The following is a 15,713-nucleotide window of genomic DNA, read 5'->3' on the forward strand; positions in this document are numbered from 1 at the left end:
ACTATTTTTGATGGTGCTGCTATAAACGTTGGGGTGCATGTACCCATTCAAAATTGTATTTTTATATCCTTTGGGTAAACACATAGTAGTGCAATTGCCTGAATCATAGGGTAGTTCTGTTTTTAACTTTTTCAGGAAACTCCATACTGTTTTCCAGAGTGGCTACACCAGTTTGCATTCCCAACAGTGCAAAAGTGTTGTCCTTTTTCTGAATCCTTGCCAACCTCGGTTGTTTCCTAAGTTGTTCATTTTAGCCATTTGGACAGGTGTGAGGTGGTATCTCATTTGGGTTTTGATTTTTATTTCCAGGATGATGAGTGATATTGAGAATCTTTTCATGTGTCTGTTAGCCATCTAGATGTCTTCTTTGGAAAAGTATTCATGTCTTCTTTCCATTTCTTCACTGGGTTGCTTGTTTTTTTGGGTATTGAGTTTGCTAAATTTGTTATAAATTTTGGGTACTAATTCTTTATCAGATAGGTTGTTTGCAAATATCTTCTCCCATTCCATAGGCTGCCTTTTAGTTTTCTTGATTGTTCCTTCACTGTGCAGAGCTTTTTACCTTGATGAAGTCCAAATAGTTCATTTTTTACTTTTGTTTCCCTTGTCTCTGGCAATGTGTCTAGAAAGAAGTTGCTGTGTTTGAGGTCAAAGAGGTTGCTGCCTGTGTTCTCCTCTAAGATTTTAATAGTTTCCTGTCTCATATTTAGGTCTTTCATCCATTTTGAATTTATTTTTGTGTATGGTGTAAGAAAGTGGTCCAGTTTTCATAGCACCATTTGCTGAAGAGACTGTCTTTTTTCCATTGGTAGTCTTTCCTGCTATGTCAAAGATTAGTTGACTATATAGTTGTAGATACATTTCTGGGTTTTCTGTTTTGTTGCATTGATCTATGTGTCTATTTTTGTGCCAGTACCACAACTGCCTTGATGGCTACAGCTTTGTAATATAGCTTGAAATCTGGAATACTGATACCTCCAGCTTTGCTTTTCTTTTTCAGGATTGCTTTGGCTATTCAGGTTCCATACAAATTTTGTGGTTCCATACAAATTTTAGAATTGTTTTTTCTATCTCATTGAAAAATGCTGGTGGTATTTAGATAAGGAATATGCTATTTTATTAAGATGACATAGTTCAACTATATTTTTATATACATCTTGAGTTTTTTCATAGCAATCTTGAAAAAGTATAGACAATTATTCTTTCAGCTAGGTTTTTAAAGCTATGAACTTAGTGCCTGCTATATGTCAGACACAAAGCTAGGCTCTGTTAGATACAAAAAGGACATAATTTTCTGTCCACAATATTTACATTGGAGTTAGTAAACATTATATGACAGATGCTTCAGTGGAAGTAATATATTAAATGTTATTAAGTGTTTTTATAATTCCTTATATTTACATTGTGTTTAAAAAATCAAAAATTTTATCACACACTATTAGAGTAGAATGAATAGTTTATAAGGTTTGGTTTCTGTGAATGAAGAGAAGGAATACCTGAACAAGATCAGCCCTTACAGAAAGGGGACAACAGCTTGGATCAGCCAGAAGGATGCCCCCAGGTGCTCATTGAAATCATTCCTAATGGTACTGGGAGTCCCTCCCCCCGGGGGTTTCACCTGAGGATCTTGGAGCTGGACAGAATTGAGATAACAGGCTGTGATTTCCAGAAGTCTCATTGAAACTTTACTACAAGAACAGAAATTCACACTGAAATGAATAAGAAACCAGCATGTGGTAGCCTAATTCTTCCCAATATAGCAAGTTCTTGGTGGAAAATAACAAAACAAATAAATTTAAAAAGGAAATTTTCGTACCAAACCAACCAGTTCGAAACAGCGATGTGTATCAGACCGCAGAAAACTCTCCCCCAATGGAAGTTGTAAAAGCCCTCTCTATCTGAGTCATTTAGAAGTAGCCTGGTTAAAATAATTAGAAATTTACTCTAGGGAGCAATCCATTAGTGGCCAAGGATGTACAAGATGAATCGATAGGTCCCTTAAAGTCCTACTTCCCATAGCACAACTTTCTGTGCATTCATGTTGTTGCCTTCATTAAATATTTTTTTATTGGTTTTGTTTTCTTCAAGGCACTGTCATTCACTGGTTGAATATTAATACAGAAAGTACTTTCTAGAGTGAAAATAGATGTCCTCAGTGTCAAAATGGAATCTCACCTTTATGCTGGTTATAGGTCTCTTAGTTGGGGTGGAGGATAGGGTTCAAGCATCTTCACACTCCCATGACCCTTGAAAAGCCTTAAGAGAGGAGACGTATACCTTGCTGATGCTAGTCACCCATTTATTGACCAGGTCTGACTTATCTATGTTTGTAACACAGCTCTTCTTGCAGGCTGAAGAAAAACATGACTTTTGTGGACAGCAGATAGCCTTTTCTGTGGTTTGGAATAATGCTGGCTGCAAACTCTTAAATGCTAACTACAAATGTACCTTTCTATTAAAGGGTAAGATTCCAATCAGAATCAGGACCAGGCAAACAATCTGGACCCTCCAGAGGAACCCTGGGGAATTCTACAACAGAATGCCTCTGTATCTTTGTGTAGATAACTCTGTGGATGCCAGATTGTGACAATTAGCAGAGAAAGATGAAAGATCCTGTGGAAATGTTCCCCTAAAAGCAACTTTAATTTTCACTAACTGGTAGTTCTGTTGTTTTGCTAACACATATAATTCCCCCTTCTTTTTTTCCTGGCCTTTCCCTCTTGAACTTTTGTCTTTATTGAGTGGTGCTTTATTGAACTTGTTATGCATCAGACACACTGTTAAACTGGACTGCACAGATAGCCATTGTATATTCCCTGTCTTTAGGAAATCTTTCTTCGTGTTTTCACTTGTTAGGTACAGGTTACAGTGATGTATACAAAAACTCAAAATACAGTGGCTTATATGAGAAGCTTGTGTTTTTGTTTTTGTTTTTTTTCATGCAACAGTTTAGAGGTGAGTGGTCTAGGGCTGTTGAAGCCTCTGTCCCATAAAGTCATACAGAAGTGTAGATTTTCTCTAACTGTGGATTTGCCATTCTCTAGAAGGTTTTTCTTTATTAGAGTTCAAGGTAACAATAAGATTAAAACAACAACAACAACAACAACAACAACACTGAAAGTAGGCAATTTCCTTTTAGGGAGAAGCTGCATAAATTACACATTTCCCAGCTCCCATACTAGGAAAAGGGAGCATCTTTGATAGTGGGCCATGTGACTTTAAAACCCCCAAATTCTCTTAAAGGGGAGAGAGTAAATACTGGAACAATTATCATCTTTTCCATAAAGACAAAGGGGAAAAGGGACTGGAAAAAAAATCCAGAAGACCTCAGTAGCTTACCTGGTCACTGTGGAAGGTCACTTGGTCCTTCGCTTCCTCATTTGTAAATGAGGGGTTGAAGGAGATATTTTTGACACTCCATTCAACTTCAGTTTGTATGAATCATTTTCCTTACCCGCATCTTTATCTCTGACCTTTACTTTTAAAAAAATGTTCATTTTTGAGAGAGAGAAAGAGAGAGACAGACAGACAGTGCAAGCAGGGGAGGGGCAGAGAGAGACGGGGACACAGAATCTGAAGCAGGCTCCAGGCTCTAAACTGTCAGCACAGAGCCCAATGTGGGGCTTGAGTTCTTGAACCATGAGATCATGACCTGAGCTGAAGCTGAATGCTTAACTGACAGAGCCACCGAGGGGCCCCTGACCTCTACTTTTATAATTCAAAAAGGAGCAAGTGAACTTTGATTTGCTTACCAACCATGAGCAGTGTTTTCTTTCATTTTGTAGTTATTTTTTTAATGGAAAGTGAAAAGTTGTTGCTTTTACCTTGATAAATTGAGAAATGCCTTTTCCATCATTCCCCTTGCCAACTTTTGAAATCACGAAATGTGCAGCCTCTTTATCTTTTTAAATTGTTTTAGACTTTGAGTCCCTTGCATTTCTATGTGAGTTTTAAGATTGGCTTGTCAGGATCTTCAAAAAAAAGCATTTAGGATGTTGATAGGTATTGCCCTGCATCTGTAGATCAATTAAATCTTATCTGTGAACACGAGATGTCATTCCATCTAGGTTTTATTTACTTTCTTTCAATAATGTTTTAAGTATATGTGACTGACACTTCTTTGGTTAAATTTGCTTTGAAGCATTTTATTCTTTGTGATGCCATCACAAATAAAATTGTTTAATTTCATGTTCAGATTGTTCATTACCAGTGTTTAGAAATATAATTAATTTTTGGTTATTGGCTTTGTTTCTTGTAGAGTTGCTGAATCTATTATTACTTCTACTGGTTTTCTTATGGATTCCTTAGAAATTTGTGTAAAAGATCTGCTGAAGGAGATAATTTTACTTATTCTTTTCCAATCTGGATGCATTCCCTCCCCCCTTTATCTTGCCTAATTAAATATGTGTTTTGCTGTTCTTGTTTGATGTGAATTTCAGATGTTTGTTAGATTTACTTGATACATAATGTTGCACAAGTGTAGTTTTTGCTGTATATATTCTGCTTATTTCTATCATTATTGAAAGTGAGGTGCTAAAGTCTCTCAATTCTATTGTTGAGTTGTCTATTTCTCCTTTCAATTATGTCAGTTTTTGCTTCATGTATTTTGGAGATCTATTAATAGTTGCAGCTATGTTTACAATCATTATGCTTTTGATAGATTGGCCCTTTTATTATTGTAAATCTCCTTTTAAACTAATGACAACTTTTGTCATAAAGCCTTTTCTCTGCTGTTAGAATAGCTATTCCATCTCTGTTACTATTTGCATGGTATACAATTTTCCATCCATTTACTTTCGCCTTATTTGTGTCTTTGAATCAAATAGTATCTGTTAAAGTGAATCTTCAAAGCTAAAATGTATACAGGCATACCTTGGAGATTGGGGGTTCAGTTGTAGATCACCTCGATAAAGCAAATATTGCGATGAAGCAAGTCAAATGAATTTTTGGGTTCCCAGTGCACATAAAAGTTATGCTTACATTACACTATAGTCTATTAAGTGTGCAACAGAATTATGTCTAAAAAATGTGCATAGCTAAGTAGTCAAAAATAACTTATTGCTAAAATGCTAAGCATTACCTCAGGTTTTAGCAGTCATAATCCCTGATTGCACATCGCCATAATGATAGAATAACGCAAAAGTTTGAAGTAGTGAAAGATTACCAAAATGTGACAGAGACAAAGTTTAACAAATGCTTTTTGAAAAATGGTGCTGATAGACTTGTTCAACACAGGCTACCACAGATTTTTCAATCTATTAAAAAATTCAGTATCTATGAAATGTAATAAAGCAAAGCATGATAAAATGAGTTATTATTGGAGTCATGTCATTTATTATATTTTTTAATTGAAATATAATTGACATACAATGTTAATTTCAGGCATACAACATATTAATTTGACAATTCGACATATTACTCAACTCTTACCATAATAAGTGTATACTCCATCTGCCACCATACAACGTTATTACAGTATTATTGACTATATTCATTATGCTATGCTTTTGATCTCATGTCTTGTTTATTTTGTAACTGAAAGTTTGGACCCCTTAATCCTCTTCATCTATTTCACCCATCCCCCTTACCCACCTACCCTTTAGTAATCATCAGATCATTTTCTATATTTAAGACTCTGTTTGTTAGAGATTTTTTTTCGGTGGTTTTTTTTTTTTTTTTTAAATAGATTCCACATATAAGTGAAATCATATGGCACTTGACTTTCTTTGTAGGACTTATTTCACTTAGTATAAAACCCTTTAGACCATCCATGCTGTCACAAATGGCAAGATTTCATTCTTGTTTTATGGCTGAGTAATACTCCACTGTGTGTGTTTATTGGTGTCAATAATGAAAGAATCATTTAATTATGAAAGAATACCACATCTTCTTTTTCACTCATCTATTGATAGACACTTGAACTGTTTCCATATTTTGGCTATTGTAAATAATGCTGCAATAAACACAGGGGTGCATAAATCTTTTTAAACTAGTGTTTTCATTTGGATAATCAATAGTGGAATTAGTGAATCCTAAGGTACTTCTATTTTTAATTTTTCAAGGAATCTCCATATGGTTTTCCACAGTGGTTGCACCAATTTACATTCTCACCAATGGTGCACGAAGTTTCCTTTTTCATATTTTCACCAACATGTTCTTTCTCACCTTTTTTATTCTAGCCATTCTGACAGGTATAAGGTGACATCTCATTGTGGTTTTGATTTGCATTTCCCAGATGATTAGTGGTGTTGAGCATCTTTTCATATGTCTTTTGGCCATCTGTATGTCTTCTTTGGAAAATAATGTGTTTTCAGGTTCTCTGCCAATTATTTAAACAGATTGTTTGGGTTTCTTTGGTGATCAGTTGTATAAGAAACTCTATTTTGCATATTTTGATATTAACTGTTTATCAGACAAGTAAAGGTCTATAAATATCTTCCCCCATTCAGTAGGTTGTCTTTTTGTTTTGTTGATGGTTTCCTTCATCGTGCAAAAGCTTCTTATTTTGGTGTAGTCCTAATAGTTTATTTTTGCCTTTGTTTTCCTTGCCTGAGGAGACAGATCCACAAATATGTTGCTAAAGCAAATGTCCAAGAAATTACTGTCTAGGTTTTCTTTTTTAGGAGTTTTATGATTTCACATCTCACATAAAGGTCTTTAACCATTTTGAGTTTATTTTTGTGTATGGTGTCACAAAGAGATCCCCTTCCTCTCTCTCCCTTCCTTCTTACAGTTGTCCAGTTTTCCCATCACTATTTATTGAAAAGATTCTTCTCCCATTGTATATTTTTATTTTCTTTGTCATAGATTAAGTGACCATGTAGTTATGAGCTTATTTCTGGGTTTTGTATCCTGTTCCATTGATCTCTGTATCTTTTTTTGTGCCAACACTATACTGTTTTGATTACTATAGCTTTATACTATATCTTAAAATCTGGGATTGTGATACCTCTAGCTTTTTTCTTCTCTCTCAACATTGTCCTGGCTATTTGAGATCTTATGTGGTTCCATATGAATTTTCAGGTTATTCATTATAGTTCTGCAAAAAATACTATTGGTATTTTGATAGAGCTTGCATTGAATTTGTAGTTAGCTTTGTATAGACATTTTTACAGTATTCTTCAATTCGTGAGCATGGTATATCTTTGTGTTGTCTTCCATTTCTTTCCTCATGTCTTACAGTTTCCAGAGTATATGTTTTTTACCTCATTAAATTTATTCCTAGGTAAGTATTCTTTGTGCAATGGTAAATAAGATTGTTACCTGAATTTTTCTTTCTAGTACTTGGTTACAGTGTCTAGAAAAGTAACAGATTTCTGTATTAACATACAGACATACATGTAACATATATACATTTTGTATCCTGCAACTTTACTGAATTAATTTATTATATCTAATAGTTTTTGGTATAGTCTTTAGGGTTTTCTATACTTAGTATCATGTCATCTGCTGATAGTGACAGATATGCTTCTTCATTACAAGGTTGGATAAAAGCAGGAGTGGACATACTTGTCTTGTTCCTGATCTTAGAGGAAAAGCTTTCAGTTTTTCACCATTAATGGGAAAGTTGTATGATATTAGGTATAGGTTTGTTTAATATGGCCTTTATTATGTTTGTTTAAATTTTTTAAAAAAAATTCCAGTTTACATACAGTGTAATATATGTCTCAGGTACACAATATAGTGATTCAACACTGCCCTAACACAGCTAGTGCTCATCACAACAAGTGCACTCTTTAATCCCCATCACCTATTGCACCCATCTCCCCCAATGATATCCCTCCTCTCCCCTTCCCTCTGATTACCATCTGTTTGTTCTCTGTTTCTTGGTTTACTTCTCTTTCCTTTTTTCCCCCCTTTGCACTTTTGTTTCTTAAATTCCAGATATAAGTGAAATCATATGATGTCTCTTTTTCTAAATTATTTTGCTTAGCACAATACTCTCTGATTCCATGTCATTGCAAATGGCAAGATTTTATTCTTTTTATGGCTGAGTGATATTCCATTGTATACATATACCACATCTTCCTTAGCTATTCATCATTTGATAGACTCATCAGTTGACTTGGGTTATTCCCATAATTTGGCTACTGTAGATAATGCTGCAATAAACATCAGGGTGCATGTATCCCTTTGCATTGGTATTTTTGTATTCTTTTGGTAAATACCTAGTAGTACAATTGTTGGATCTAAATTTTTATCATGAACAGATGTTGTATTTTGCCAAATGCTTTTTCTGCATGTATTGAGATGATGATCATATAGTGTTAATCCTTCCACTTGTTAATGTGACATATCACACTGATTGATTTGTAAATATCGAACCACACTTGCATCCCTGGAATAAATACCACTCAATGTGGTGAATGATTTTTGTAAATTTATTGTTGAGTTTGGTTTGCTAATATTTTGTTGAAAGTTATTGCACCTGTTTCCATCAGGGGTATTGGTCTGTAGTTTTCTCTCTCTCTCTCTCTCTCTCTCTCTCTCTCTCTCTCTTTTTTTTACAGTATCTTTGTCTGTTTTGGTATCAGGCCAATGATGGCCTGGTAGAACGTATTTGGAAGCTTTTTTTCCTCTTCTAGTTTTTGGAATAGTTTGACAAAAATAGATGTTAACTCTTCTTTAACTGTTTGGAAGAATTCACCTGTGAAACCATCTGCTCCTGAACTTTTGTGTGTTGGGAGTCTTGCTCACCAATTCAATTACATTACTTGTAATCAGTCTATTCAAATTCTCTTTTCTCATTCAGTTTTGGAGGGTTGTATGTTTCTAGGAATTTATCCATTTCCTCTAGTTTGTCCAACTTGTTGATGTATAATTTTTTGTAGCACTTGCATAATCCTTAATATTTCTGTGGTAGCACTTGTTATTTCTCCTCTTATGATTTTTTAAATTTGGATCCTTTTTCTTAATGAGTCTGGTTAAAATATATCAGTCTTTCAAAGAACTAGTTCTTGGTTTCATTGATCTTTTCTATTGTATTTTTGTCTTCTATTGTATTCCTTCTATTTTTATCTTCTATTGTATTTTTATTTCTGTTCTAATCTTTATTATTTCTCCTTTTACTCAATTTGGGCTTTTTTCTTCTTTTTCAACTTCATTAGGTTTTTTTTTTTTTTTCTTGTTTCTTGAGATAGGTCTGTGTCACTATAAACTTTCCTTTTATAACTATTACTTTTTCTGGATCCTAAAGATTTTGGACATTGTTTTTATTTCGTTTGTACCATGAATTATTTCCTTATTACCTCTTTGATTTTTTGACCCATCAGTTAAGTAATAGCATGTTTTGTTTTTTTTTTATCTCCACGTGTGTGCTTTTTCTACCATTTTCTTGTAATCAGTTTCTAAGTTATGCCATTGTGATTGGAACAGATAATTGATATGATTTTAATCTTAAAATATTAAATTGGTTTTATTTATAATCAGTTTTTTAGTTTTAATTAAAGTTTACTTAACAGTGTTATATTAGTTTTAGGTGTATAATATAGTGATTCAACAATTCTATATATTATTTAGTATTCATCACAATAAGGGTAGGCTTTAATCCTCATTCCCTATTTCACTCATTGCCCTAACCCTCTTCCCCTCTGGTAATTATTGGTTGTTCTCTATTGTAGAGGCAAACCCACAAGCAGACTTTTCTTTTCTTTTTTTCCTTTACTCATTTGTTTTGTTTCTTAAATTTCACATTTCAGTAAAATCATATGGTATTTGTCTTTATCTCACTGCCTTATTTTGTTTGGCATTATACTCTCTAGCTTTATCCATGTTGTTGCAAATGGCAAGATTTCATTCTTTTTATGGCTAATGATCCATTATATATATATGTGTGTGTGTGTGTGTATATATATGTATATATATACACACACACACACACATATATATATACATATACATACACAGATATGGCTAATGATCCATTTTATACATATATATATATATGTATGTATATATATATATATATATATATATATATATACATACATATATATACACACATAGATAAAAAAAAGATGTGTGGTGTGTGTGTGTATGTATATGTATACATACACACACACACCACACATCTTTTTTTATTCATCTTTCAATGGACACTTGGGCTGCTTCCATATTTGACTATTGTAAATAATGCAATAAACAGGGATGTGTGTATCCCTTTGAATTAGTATTTTTGTATTTTTGGGCTTAATTTTTTTAAGTTTATTTATTTTGGGAGGGGAAGAGAGAGAGAAAATCCCAAGCAGGCTCCACGCTGTTGGTGCAGAGCCTGATGTGGGGCTCAAACTTACAAACTGTGAGACCATGGGACAAGAGCCAAAATCAAGAGTTTGTAGCTTAAGTAACTGAGCCACCCAGGCACCCCTGCCCTTTTGGGTTTAATACCCAGTAGAGCAGTTACTGGATTGTAAGGTAGTTCCATTTTTAACATTTTGAGGAATATCCATACTGTTTTCTGCAGTTGCTTCACCAGTTTACATTCCCACCAACAGTGCACAAAGATTCCTCTTTTTCCACATCCTTTCCAACACTTGCTTCTTGAGTTTTTGATTTTAGTCATTCTGACAGGTATGAGGCGATATCTCCTTGTAGTTTTGATTTGAATTCCCCTGATGGTGAGTGATGTTGAGCATCTTTTTGTATGCCTATTAGCCATCTGTATGTTTCCTTTGGAGAAATGTCTGTTCATGTCTTCTGCCCAGTTTTTAATTGGATTGTTTTTTTTTTTGGGGGGGGGTGGTTATTAAGTTGTATCAGTTCTTTGTATGTTTCACATACTAACCTTCATCAGATATACCATTTGCAAATATCTTCTCCAATTCAGTAGGTTGCCTTTTAGTTTTGTTGATTATTTTCATCGCTGTGTAGAAGCCTTTTATTTTGATGTACTCCCTCTAGTTTATTTCTGCTTTTCTTCCCCTTGCCTCAGGAGACATATGTAGAAAAAAGTTACTGTCTGTGTTCTCTTCTAGGATTTTTATAGTTAAATGTCTTGTGTGTCAGTCCTTAATATATTTTGAATTTGTCTTTGTGTATGGTATATCTTTGTGTATGATTCTTTTGCATTTGGTTGTCCACTTCTTCCACTTCTCCTAACACCATTTGTTGAAGAGACTGTCTTTTTCCCATTATGTATTCATTCTTCCTTTTTCAAACACGAATTGACCATATAAATGTGGGTTATTTCTTGGCTTTCTATTCTATTCCATTGATCTATGTGCTTATTTTTGTGTTAGTACAATATTATTTTGATTACTACCACTTTGTGTGTATAGCTCGAAATCTGGAATTGTGACACCTGCAGTTTGTTTTTCTTTTTCAAGATTGTTTTGGGTATTCAGGGTCTTCTTTGGTTCTATACAAATCTTAGGATTATTTGTTATAGTTCTGAGTAAAATGTTGTTGGCATTTTGACAGGGATTGCATTAAATCTGAGGATTGCTTTAGGTAGTGTGGTCATTTTTCACAATATTCATTCTTCTAATCTGTGAGCATGGAATATCTTTCCACTTGTTTGTGTCATCTTTAAATGTCTTTCATCAATTTTATATAGTTTTCAGAGTATAGGTCTTCCATCTCTTTGGTTAAGTTTATACCTAGGCATTTTATTATCTTTGGTGAAGTTGTAAGTGGGATTGTTAATTTCTCTGTTGTTTCATTATTAGTATATAAAAATGCTACAGATTTTTGTATATCGATTTTTCATCCTCCAACTTAATGGGGTTTATCAGCTCTAGTATTTTTTTGGTGGAGTCTTGAGGGTTTTCTATTTATAGTATCATGTCATCTGCAATTAGTAAAGGTTTTACTTTTTTATCAGCTTGAGTGCCTTTTATTCCTTCGTCTTGTCTGATAGCTGTGCTAGGACTTCTAGTACTTTGTTAAATAACCGTGGTCAGCATGGACTTTGTCTTGTTTCTGACCTGGGGAAATGCTCTCAGTTTATCACCATTGAGTATGATGTGAACCCTGGATTTCTCGTTTATGGCCTTTATTATGTTGAAGGTATGTTCCCTCTAAACATACACTGTCAAGGACTTTTATCATGAATAGATATAATTTGTCAAATGTTTTTTCTGCATCTATTTAAATGAAGATGTGGTTTTTATCCATTCTTTTATTGGTGTAATGTATCACATTGATTGACTTGTAAATATTGAACCACACTTACATCCCAGGGATAAATCGCTCTTGATCATGGTGAATGATCCTTTTAATGTATTGTTGGAATTGGTTTGCTAACATTTTGTTGAGGGTTTTTGTATCTATGTTATCAGAGATATTATCTTTTTTGGTTTGTTTGTTTTGTAGTGTCTGTATCTGGTTTTGGTATCAGAGTAATGCTGGCCTCACAGACTGAATTTGGAGGTTTTTCTTCCTTTTCTATTTTTTGGAATAGTTTGAGTACAATTGGCCTTAACTCCTTTGTAAATGTTTAGTACAATCCACCTGTAAAACCGTCTGGCCCTGGACTTTTGTTTGTTGGGAGATTTTGAGTATTGATTTAATTTCATTGCTCATGATTGGTCTTTTCAAATTTTCTATTTCATCCTGATTTGATTTTTGGAGATTATGTTTCTAAGAATGTATCCATTTCTTTTTGGTTGTCCAACTTGTTGGCATATAACTTTTCATATTCTCTTACAGGCATTTGTATTTCTGTGGTGTCAGTATTTCTTCCCTTTCATTTCTGATTTTGAGTCCTCTCTCTCTTTCTCTCTTTCTCTCTCCCATGAGTCTGGCTAAAGGTTTGTTAAAATTTTGTTGATCTCTTCAAAGAAACAATTCCTTGTTTCATTGATCTGTTCTATTGTTTGTTTATTTGTTTTAGTTTCTATTCTGTATATTTCTTTAATCTTTATTTCCTTCCTTCTACTAATTTTGGGTTTTGTTTGCTCTTTTTCTAGCTCCTTTATATGTAAGATTAGGTTGTTTATTTGGGAATGTTCTGCTTTAGGTAGGCGTGTATTACTATGAACTACCTTCTTAGTTGAGTTTTTGCTGCATCCTAAAGATTTTGGACTCTTGTGTTTTCATTTTCATTTTCTCCATGTATTTTTTTTTTTCATTTTTGTCTTTGATTTCTTGGTTGACCCATTCATTATTTAATATTATTGTTATTTAACCTCCATGTATTTGTAGTACTTCCAGATCTTGTGATTGATTTCTAGTGTCTTAGCACTGTGGTCAGAAAACATGCATAGTCTGATTTCAATCATTTTGAATTTATTGAGCCTTATTTTGTGGCTTAATATGTGATCTTTTCTGGAGAATGTTCCATATACACTTGAAAAGAATGTATATTCTCCTGTTTTGGAATGGAATGTTTTCAATGTTTCTATTAGAACAGATACACATTCTTTTCAGATCCATCTGGTCCAATGTGTCATTGAAAGCCATTGTTTCCTTGTTGATTTTCTGTTGGGTTGAACTGTTCATTGCTATTATTATTAATAGTATTATTAATACTATTATTGTATTACTATTATTGTATTACTATCAATTATTTCCTTTATGACTATTATTAACTGCTTTATGTATTTCTTGACTCTCATGTTGGGTGCATAAACATTTACAGTTGCTATATATTCTTGTTGGATTGTACTGTTTATGATTATATAATGTCCTTCTTTGTCTCTTGTTACAGTCTTTTTTTTTTAAAGTCTATTTGGTCTAAATACTGTCACTCTGGCTTTCTTCTCCCTTCCATTTCCCTGGTAAATGTTTCTTTATCCCTTCAAGTATAGCCTGTATGTGTCTTTAGGTCTGAAATGAGTCTCTTGTGGGGAGATACCTCTTATTTTTTTGTTTTTTGTTTTTTGTTTTTTGTTTGTTTTTATCTATCACTCTGTCTTTGGAGCATTTGTCCATTTACGTTCAAAGTAATTATTGATAGGGTTTTTTTTTTTTTGCCATTGTGTTATTTGTTTTATGCTTGTCTTTATAGTTCTTTGTTCCTTATTTTGCTCTCTTCTCATGATTATTTGGCTTTTTTAGCAAAATACATGGATTCCTTACTCTTTATTTTTTGCATATTTATTACTGTTTTTTGATTTATGGTTACCATTTGTTTTTTATATAACCTCTTCTGTGTATAGCAGTCAATATATTAAGTGGATGATCACTTAATTTTGAAGTCATTGTTTATTCTTTTCCCCTTCACATTTCAGATATTTGGTATCAGATTATACATACTTTAATTTCATGCTGCTTTTGACTGTTTTTTATGGAGATATATATATATATATGTGTGTGTGTGTGTGTGTGTGCGCACATGCGTGCTTTTGTGCTTCCCATTTTTCTTACTCTTATTTTCTATTCACAGAGTCTCTGTTAACATTTCTCGCAGGGCTGGGTTAGTGGTCATAAATTCTTTTAACTTTTGTTTGCCTGAGAAACCCTATCTTTCCTTCTATTCTGAGTGATAACCTTGTTGAATAGAATATTCTTGGCTGCAGATTTTTTCCTTTCAATACTTTGAATATATCATACCACTCCTTGGTGGCCTGCAAAGTTTCTGCTGAAAAATCCGCTCATGGACTTATGGAGTTTCCTTTGTATGTAACTGTCTTCTCTGCAACATTTAAATACTTTTATTTATTTATTTATTTATTTAATTTTTTTTTTTTTTGTAGTTTTAATGTCTATGTGTCTTGGTGTGGGTCTCCTTGAGTTGATTTTGTTGGGGAATCTTTGTGCCTCCTAAATCTGGATCTCTGTTTCCCTCTCTGGATTTGGGAAGTTTACAGCTCTTTCTTCTTCAAATACATTTTCTGCCTCCTGTTGTCCCTCTCATCTTTCTGGGATCCCTATTATATGAATGTTATTAAGTTTGATGGTGTCACTGAGTTCTCTAAGCCTATTCTCATTATGAAGTATTTGTCTCTCGCCTCTTCAGCTTGATTGCTTTCCATTGCTCTATCCTCCAGTTTACTTATATGTTCCTTGGCTTCCTGTATCATACTATTTATTCCATCTATTGTATTTTTATTATTTATTTATGTATATATTTATAATTTATTTAAATTCAAGTTAGTTAACAGAGTGTAGCTTTAGTTTCAGGAGTAGAACCCAGTGATTCATCACTTCCACATAACAGTCCATGTTCAATCCAACAATGCCTCCAAATGTTCATCCCTCCAAAATGCCTACCACTCCTTTAGCCCATCCCCCCAACCACCTCCCCTCCAGCAACCCTCAGTTTGTTTTCTGTATTTAAGAATCTCTTATGGTTTGTCTCCCTCTCTGTTTCTTATTTTTCCTTCCCTTCAGCTGTGTTCGTCTGTTGTATTTCTTAAATTCTACATGAGTGAAATCATATATTTGTCTTTCTCTTATTCTGCTTAACATAATACACTCTAGTTCCATCCATATTGTTTCAAATGGCAAGATTTCATTCTTTTTGATAGACAAGTAATATTCCATTGTGTGTGTGTATGTGTATACACACACACACACCACATCTTTATCCATTCATCAGTCGATGGACACGTCTTTATCCATTCATCAGTCGATGGACATTTGAGTTCTTTCCATAATTTATATTTTTAATTTCATTTACTGGGTTCTTCATCTCTCATGTTCTTTTTTCTTCTCTTTGTCAAGGTTTTCACTGATGTCCTCCACCCTTTTCTCAAGTCTAGTGACTATCTTTTATAATCATTACTTTAAATTTTCTATCAGATATTATTTCTGTTTCGCTTAGATCTCAT

This window comes from Panthera leo, chromosome C1 (genome assembly GCF_018350215.1).
Source record: "Panthera leo isolate Ple1 chromosome C1, P.leo_Ple1_pat1.1, whole genome shotgun sequence".
Taxonomy (NCBI): domain Eukaryota; kingdom Metazoa; phylum Chordata; class Mammalia; order Carnivora; family Felidae; genus Panthera; species Panthera leo.